Source organism: Zalophus californianus, chromosome 5, assembly GCF_009762305.2.
Source record: "Zalophus californianus isolate mZalCal1 chromosome 5, mZalCal1.pri.v2, whole genome shotgun sequence".
Taxonomy (NCBI): Eukaryota; Metazoa; Chordata; class Mammalia; order Carnivora; family Otariidae; genus Zalophus; species Zalophus californianus.
In genome coordinates, this window is record NC_045599.1 from 103,613,382 (window position 1) to 103,621,880 (window position 8,499).

The window sequence follows — 8,499 nt, forward strand, 5'->3', positions numbered from 1 at the left end:
CCTGCCCATCACCCCCGTAGGAAGGGGCCAACTTCTGAGATTGAGGATATCTTTGTGAAGAGTTCTTTTTTCTTTTCCTTTATTAAAACACACACACACGCACAACTTTTTAGGAGCATCTTTAGCCACTTCCTCTTCCTTCCCCTAGGGATTTACTCATTTGAAGGCAGTTGACTTAACCCTTGGTAGTCTGAGTAATAAATCCTGCCTGAACAAGATGGGCAGGAGCCCAAAGCTCTGTGGTTGCCCCTTCTGGGCCTGACCTAAACCCTTGTGCCCTTGTCATCCTGCCAGGGAATCCCCAGGGAGGATCGTGGAGATGATGGGGGGGATATTTAGCCCTCTTTGTGGGGGATGGGGAGGACAGAGGCAGAGACCTTGCAGATAGAGGCAGAGACCTTGCAGAGACCACCAGAGCTGGGGTGTTGTCTTCCTTAGATGTGGTCCAGAGCTGCTGGAGACGGAGATATGAGTGGGTTTGTGAGAGGTGGGGCAGGAACCCATGACACTGTTGAGAGAGACTCTGGTAGCCTGCTGATGGTGAGAATGGAGGCTGCCTCCTTAGCGGGCGATCACCAGGAGTCCTCAGGCTGAGGATGCAGGATGGAGGCCCAAGCAAGGAAGGTGTTCCCAGGAGGTGGCACCAGCCCCTCTTCCTGGCTCTGGGTACTTGTGATGGGCCTCAGTGAACAGGGCCTGTCTTTAGGCCTTCACGTTTATAGGCATTGATGAAGACCCAGAATCCGGTGCATCTTTCTGCAATGAAATTGCCCTTGAACCCAGGGTCTTTTCTTATAAGGGACACGCTTTGAAAGGCAGCCGTTGTCAAAGATAAAGAAAGCCAACACTCGATAAAGTGGTAAAGACAGATTTTAATCAGTAACATACTCTTAGAATAGGGAAAAGCGTCCAACGTGAACTGAACCCAACTTTGATTTGTACAGAGGTGACTGGGTGTTTTAGAGGGGGGTGGAGGGACTAGGGATGAGGGGCTCTGTGGAGTCAGGGAAGTAAAGAACTACAAAACAGAGAAAGGGCTTGGTCCACGTGAAACCCACCTACAATTGCTAAGTGGTCTTTATCCAAGTTGGACTCCTACCCTCCCACAGAGACTGGGAGATGCTATCTTCAGATGTTGACTGGAACAAACAATACATTTTTTTGGCTGCCTTGAGTTTTTTCAATCAGCCACTTTAAGGGGGCCCTTATGGTCACCCTAAGGACACACCCCTGAGCTATTAGAAACCATGGTAATGTTTGTTCAAGTCTTTATTGGTCAAGGTGGACAGGCCTAGTCAAGAGAAGGGCTCTGAGTAGTGTGGCTAGAATTTGGGCCACGAGAGTCTTTGTCACCATTCCCTTCTGGAGAAAGCCTGGACAATCTGCAGCTCTGATTATTATGGTGCAAAGAGCACCAGACCCACGCTGCCCAAACAGGCCCGCCCTGGTCCTGGCTGGGTCTCATGGCTCACCTGACAAGTGAGGGAGGTTGCATGTTCTGTATCTGCGGGGTGTTCCAGGGCTGACTTCTGGATTAGAACTATGGCTGCGGGCAGGTAGCAAATGAGGCACTCACTTTGGGCACACAATTTAAGGGGATGCCAAAACCCTCAGTAATAAATATAAAAATTTTAATGTATCAAAACGCAAAAAACTCTCGATGAACAAAATATCAGAATTTTAAGTAAAGACGGGATCTGACAATGCTGTGATTAGAGTGAGGTGAGGGAGGCCCCAGATCCTGGCAGCATCAGACCCCAGGGCCCCTCTCTTTTCTTCGCTTCCTGCCTGTCATCTTCACTCATTCCACTAGGGGGAGAACGTCTACTACACAAACCTCCAGGCCCCAGGCTTAGAGGCTGGAAGAGCCACTCTGGTTTCCAGGCTGTTTTCTAGATTCAGAGCCAAAGGAGAGGGGGAGGGAGAGAGAGAGAGAGAGAGAGAGAGAGAGAGATTGATTCTGGCCCACGGTATTATGTGGCCATGACCTTGCACACTTGGGGAAAGAAAAAATAAAAATACAAGAGCCACATGTCTTCCTAACACTTTCAGTGAAAGGATTTCACAAACTTTCAAAATTGCAGACACGGCTGGTTTAGTGCAGGAAATACAGCAGTTGTCTGGGAAACAAGAAATCCAGGTTCCAGTCCTAGCTCTGCCTTGACTCCTTCGGTGCCTTTGGCCAAGTCATTTCCCATCTCGTGGCCTCAGTTTTCCCATCTATAACATGAAAGTTTGGATCAGATGGTTCCAGAATCCATTTTGGCACTAAACATCTATGTTTCTGTCTCCAAAGCAGAGCTTGGAGATCTTAGAGCCTGAAGTTCCTGAAACATAAATTAAAGCAGCCGGGTGAATCAGGCCAGCACGTTCTCAAAGGTTGGTCTTCCACATTTGGCCTACCGCTTCCATCGAAGACTCAACCAACTGCTGGCACTAGGTGCTGGAAGACCAAGTCACTTTATCTAACATTGGCCTTATGCTGGGTTTTACACGCACTGTCTCTTTTCAGCTTCTCAACACCCCTGTGAGCAGCTATGAGGATCATCAGCCTCACTTTACAGATGGAGAAATTTGAGCCCTTAGAAAGGTTAGGTCAGTGCCAAGGTCACCTAGCTGGTGAGTGCATGGCTAGGCCTGGAAGGGCATCTGAATCCAGAGGGTGAGCAGGCCCACGTGTGAGCCCCAGACCCTCCCCACCACCTGTGTATCCCCTGGGAGGAGGGCAGTCAGGGAATGAGAAGTGCCCTGATTTGGAAGCACTTCTGAGTGGCGGGGGCCGGGGCGGGGGGGTGGGGGGGGTGGGGGGGGGAGGCTGGGCCCCAGACACTTCCCTCCAGAAAAGCAGGATGGTGTCTAATGATGGATCCAGCAGACAGCTCCTGAGTTCTTGCCAGGGCAAGGCCAGGGAAGGCAGCAAGGGTCCCCATGTCAGGGGAGGAGTCAGAACCCACCAGGGCAGGGCGGGAGTGTGGGAGGGGGTGGGGCAGCTGTACCTTCTTCGGCCCCTCAGTTTCCCTGGTGGGGCCTGCAGGGGTGGGGGATGAGCGGGCATCTGGCGGGTTAATAAGCTCCTCAGCTGATTCTGAAGCACAGCCTGCTTTGCCAGTCCCTGGCCAGGGTTAAGGGAAACACTAAACCAGGAAAGGCTCCAATTCTGCTCTTTAATGGCGGGGGCGGGGGGGGGGTTCCTTTTTCTTCATTTTCCCCTTTCCTAGTGCCACTTCCACAGCTGTCCTTAGACCCAGATGGAAGGTGAATCGAAAGCTCTGAAGAGGAGTTGGAAAGCCTAACTCTTAAACCACAGTGCCCGAGGGCCAGAGAGGAGTGCCAGGCTTGGCGGCTCCTAATAACCTCCACGAACTTCCTGGCCCGGCCCCTCCCCGCTCCCTGCTTCAGAGACAGAAGCCTAGAAAAAAATTTCTCAGCACAGACACAAAGGTAGCTCTGGGCAAATTGCTTTCTTTTAAAAGACATTCTACATCTACTTTATAATTTTCCCTCAGATTGACCCTGATTAAAAATGAGAAGGAAGAGTTCACCTTCATCTCTGGGATTTATTTTCGCTGATGTCTGTTAGCAACACCTATTCACGCCTGTCCCATGTGGTCTTCAGGTTGAGGCTGACAATGATCCAAAATGGCCTCCTGGTGTAAAAAGTCCACATTCCACTTGGGGTTCCCTTATCGAATAAAACTCATTTAAGATATGAGCTTAACATGGAGATCAAGGGCCTCGGAGGTGAAAGGCTAACAAGGGCATTATCTGGAACCACTTCTCAGCTGCCCCATTACTTGGCAGAACTGTATGGGCAAATTGCTCTTGAAAAGCTCCCCATCCCCTAGTTTTTGTCCCATTCAGACACCATTCAAGCAGAACCTACCTGGGGCAGGATGTGGAGGGTCTAGAAAAGCCACCTTCTACAAGAAACAAAGAGGAGAGGGAGTAGAGTCCTGATGGTGCCTGCTTCCCTTGCAAAGGGGTCCTGAGGTCAAGGGTGCAGACTGCTGTGAGAAGCTCTAGAAGGCAGACTTGAACAACTGTTGGACTTTATCTTATGGCCATTTTTGTTCAGTTTATTTATTCAGTAAATAATTACTGACCCTCAACTATGTGCCAAGCACTGAGTTAGGCATTGGGAATACTGGGAGGAGCAAAACACAGATATGGTCCCTGTCTTCCTGGAGCTCAGCCTCTAGCACAGGTGACAGATGTTGGACAAATGACCACCAAATAAAGGTAAAATGTCAGCCGTGACATGGTGCCATGAGAAGTGAGGATTTGTCCTGATAAGAGGTCAAGCAGAACTTTACTGGTGGAAGGAAGCCAAAGCTGAGAGCTACAGGGTGAATTAGCTGTGGGCAGCAGGGAGGGGAAGGCATCTCAGGGAGGAGCATCTCATGCCAAAGTCCTTGGTGTGGTGTGAGAAAGCATGGCAGTGGGAGGCAATCAAAAAAGCCCCCTCCCCCAGGCCGTGGGGGGGAGGGTGTAAGATGAGAAGATGACTGGCAGAGCCTAGATCTTGAAGGCTGGTAGGTCAAACTGAAGACTTCTGTCTTGACCCTGAGAATAACGGAAAACCACAGAATGATTTTAAGTGGGCGGGTGATAGAAGCAAACTTGGGTTTTGAGAAGATCACTCCTGCAGCCAGAAGAAGAACAATTGAAATTAACCTATAGAAACAGCCTTCTGATGGGATGCTTGACTTGGGGAAAGTAATAACAATAAACACATTCATCGGCCTCGTATAGAGAATGAAGCACGGTGCCGGGTGCTTATCATGGATTCATACATTTGGCCTTGAGAATAGCATATCAGACAGGTGTATTACTATGATGCACTTTTTACAGATGAGGAAACAGAGGCCCAGTAGTTGGGTTGTGGTCACTTGGCGGGAGAAAGTGCAGAGCAGGAGCTCAGATCCAAGTTTGGGTGATGGCAGAGGCCCTGCTACGGTGACGACAGCCCGGAAAGCTGCAAGTAGCGCAGGCCTGGTCCTCAACCTTGGTTGCACGACAGCATCGCCTGGGTGGGCTGGTGAAAAGTCCAGTCCTCTCCCCAGAGAGATTCTGTTACAATCAGCCTGGGCATTGGGAATTTTTGTGAACTCCCCAGGTGGGTTTACAGATTGTGCGGCCCGGTGGAGACCCCCTGCCCTCGGCCTGGGAGACCCCTTGGGAGTGTTCCATTTCCAAGGCTGCAGCTTACAGCCGTGTCTCTGGCTGCACTCAGTGACCTCCAAGTTCCCTTCCGGCTCAGACAGGCTACAGTTTTATGATCCACTGGTTGTGCTGCCAGAAGCCTCTTTCCCAAGGTGAACGGGTTTCTGGAACCGACAGATGGAGGCCGAGGGACCTTGGTAACACAGCATTGGCTGTAACGGCTGGACAGCAAGAGCCAAGTCCTCAAGGCTGCATCTTGAGCCCTGCCAGGCCCCTTCCCTCTGGCCCAGACCCAGCCTGGAGGCAAGCTGAGAAGAGGAAGAAAGATGGTCAGCTAGTCCCACGTGGACACGGCCAGAGCTGGGTCCCCATTAATGGGGACTGATCCACTCCTTTGAAAGCATCTAGAGCCTTGGAAGGTAGGGGGATCCCTCCAAAGCCAAGTCCTCCCAGAAGTCAGGGGTGACCATGCCTGATGGCTGGGTGGCAAAGAGAACTGGGGAGCATCCCTCACCTGCCCCCTTGGGACTCCTTGGCTTCTGTTGCTGCCTGGATGTATATTTGACCCCTTCCCCCTCCTCACTCTAGCCAGGCTGCTCTGCTACCACTTGAACCTGCCAAGTTCATTCCCACCTCTAGGCCCCGCATTTGCTGACCCCTGGGCTTAGAATGCCCTCCTCTAGCCATTCCCTTGGCAACTCTGGGCCTGAAACCCAGGCCCGGCCACTTGGCAGAGCTATGAGAGCAGATTGTAAGTTGCGGGGGCCAGAGGCAGGCCATGCCTGAGCCCCTTGCTCCTCCCACATGCCTCCTCTGTAACCTCTGGGGTGAGCCTTCATCTGCCCGGAGGCCAGGCCACCGGAACCACCATCACTACGGCAGTCTGAAGATTCAAGTCACAGATGTTCACCTGACCCTCTCTGAGCCCAGGGCCTGAACAACCACGGGAGGCTGGGAGGAGGTGGGGCAGCAAAGAATAAAACCACTACCTCACATTGGTGGGCTGCTTTCTGGCTTTTCCAGGCTCTCCTGGAGCTATTATCTCATTTACAGACATAGAATCTGACAGCCTCATGGCAACCACATGTGTCCCCCTCATAATAGAAATAAGAAACTTGGAGGACCAGAGATGGTATGGCTGGTACAAAGTCATGCCATCTAAACTCCAACCCCAGCCAATTTGGATGCACCTTTGATTTTCAGGATAACTCTGTAAGATCAGCAGAGCAGTACCATCAGCCCATTTGACAGATAAGGAAACAGAGGTGCAGAGTTGAATCAATCTGCCCAAGGTCACATTGGACCTCACTGGTGAACAGAGACCAGAAATCTGTACTCTTTTTTTTTTTTAATTTATTTAAGAGAGAGAGACAGAGATAGCGAGAGAGAGCACAGGCAGGGAGGAGAGGGAGAAGCAGGCCCCCCGCTGAGCAGGGAGCCCGACTCAATCCCGGGACCCTACGACCATGACCCGAGCAGAAGGCAGCCACTTAACCAACTGAGCCGCCTAGGCGCCCCAGAAATCTGTACTCTTGGCCCCTGCTGCCATTACACCGCAGAGCCCTGCTTCTGTGAAGAGCAGCGAGAAGACAGGTGGGATGCAAATAATACCAGCTGAAGTGAGTTCTGAGTGGAAAAGTTGCTTTTAGGACTATGAATTTGCAACTTCTCAGAACTAGAGTTTGCCAGAGAAGGTCAATCTCAGCCCAACATTTTTCCTTTACCCCATGAGTCTCAGTGTTTTCATTTATTAAATGATAACAAGTGGTAGTTCTTACTTCCTAAGGTCATCATGAAGATTAAGTGAGATCAAAGCCCCAAAAATGTATGGCTTGTACTTGACAGGCAATAAAGTATAGTTGCTATTTTTATTTTAATTGCCATTATTATAATTTTCATTATAATCGTAACCATTCTGGAAAACAATCCATCAAAACAGCTTCCTCCAGTGATGGGGCCTCATTTCCCAGAAGGCTGGAAATAAGGCAGAATCACCCTAGGGGGAATCTGTCCCTCTTTGCCCTTCCTTTTTTCTTCCTCGAAATACCGTGGTGTGCTGGAGCCAACTGGTATGGGCTTCAGAGGGCCTATTGTTAAATTTTCAGGAATTTTGTGAGCTGGTAGTTAAACACAGCCACTATTAAAATTAAATTATATAAACCGTTGGGAGCCAATTCTTCATGGGTCTCTCTCATGTTAGCTGGTCTCACAAGTAGAGGCGCTGACTCTTCATTCCGGGCTGTCTTTTCAACATTGTATAGTGTCTCCTTCCAGAAGAAAGGGCAGGTTTGCTTATCATCCAGAATAATAAAAAATAATATCTGCCTCTGAGCATTGCAAAAGATGGTAACTTATCAGATAAAGAAGATTCAGGTCCTTAAGCTCAGGCTTCCTCTCCTATGTTCAACCTACTGCTTGTGCAAGTACCAGCTGGCCCACTTTGCTTCACCCCCGTGGGAATCGAGGCTTAGGGAACCAGAGCAAGATAATGCTGACACTCTGATTACCGCAGCTGCTGTGAGTAAGGCCTTTGTCTCTGACCTGGGAGTCTCATGCCTTCTGTCGGCATCTGTGAAACTGACAACTTGTTAGCTTACCAGTAGGGTAAACTCTTAGAACTACCGAAGTTCTCGGGTGCCCGGGTGGCTCAGTTGGTTGAGCGACTGCCTTCGGCTCAGGTCATGATCCTGGGGTCCCGGGATCGAGCTCTGCATCGGGCTCCCTGCTCAGCGGGGAGTCTTCTTCTCCCTCTGACCCTACCCCCTCTCATGTGCTCTCTCTCTCTCTCTCTCTCTCTCTCATTCTCGCTCTCTCAAATAAATAAATAAAATCTTTAAAAAAAAAAGAACTTCTGAAGTTCTTGATGTAAAATTAAATAAGTTACACTACAAAACAAAGGTCATTAAGACTCCAAACTCCTACTACATTTTATTATTAACTATACTCCATCTATGTAAGTGTGGAAATACGTATTGGTGTGCTTCTGAGCATCCCTTCCTAACTCTGCATTCAGTGGTATAATCCAGTAGCTTGAAATCAGCTACGAAGTTTGTATTTTTACCACAGAATTTGCCCTTCCTTATCTGAAGCCAGCTGTGAAACACTTACTGTCACATCCCTGTCGAAATCTCACAAATCTCTCCCCAGCAATTCTCAAACCTTCACGTTCCTGAGGAGCTTGTTAAAATGCAGACTTGGGGCACCTGGGTGGCTCAGATGGTTAAGCATCTACCTTCGGCTCAGGTCATGATTCCAGGGTCCCGGGACAGAGCCCTGCCTCAGGCTCCCAGCTCAGCGGGGAGTCTGCTGCTCCCTCTCCTTCTGTGGCTCCCCGTG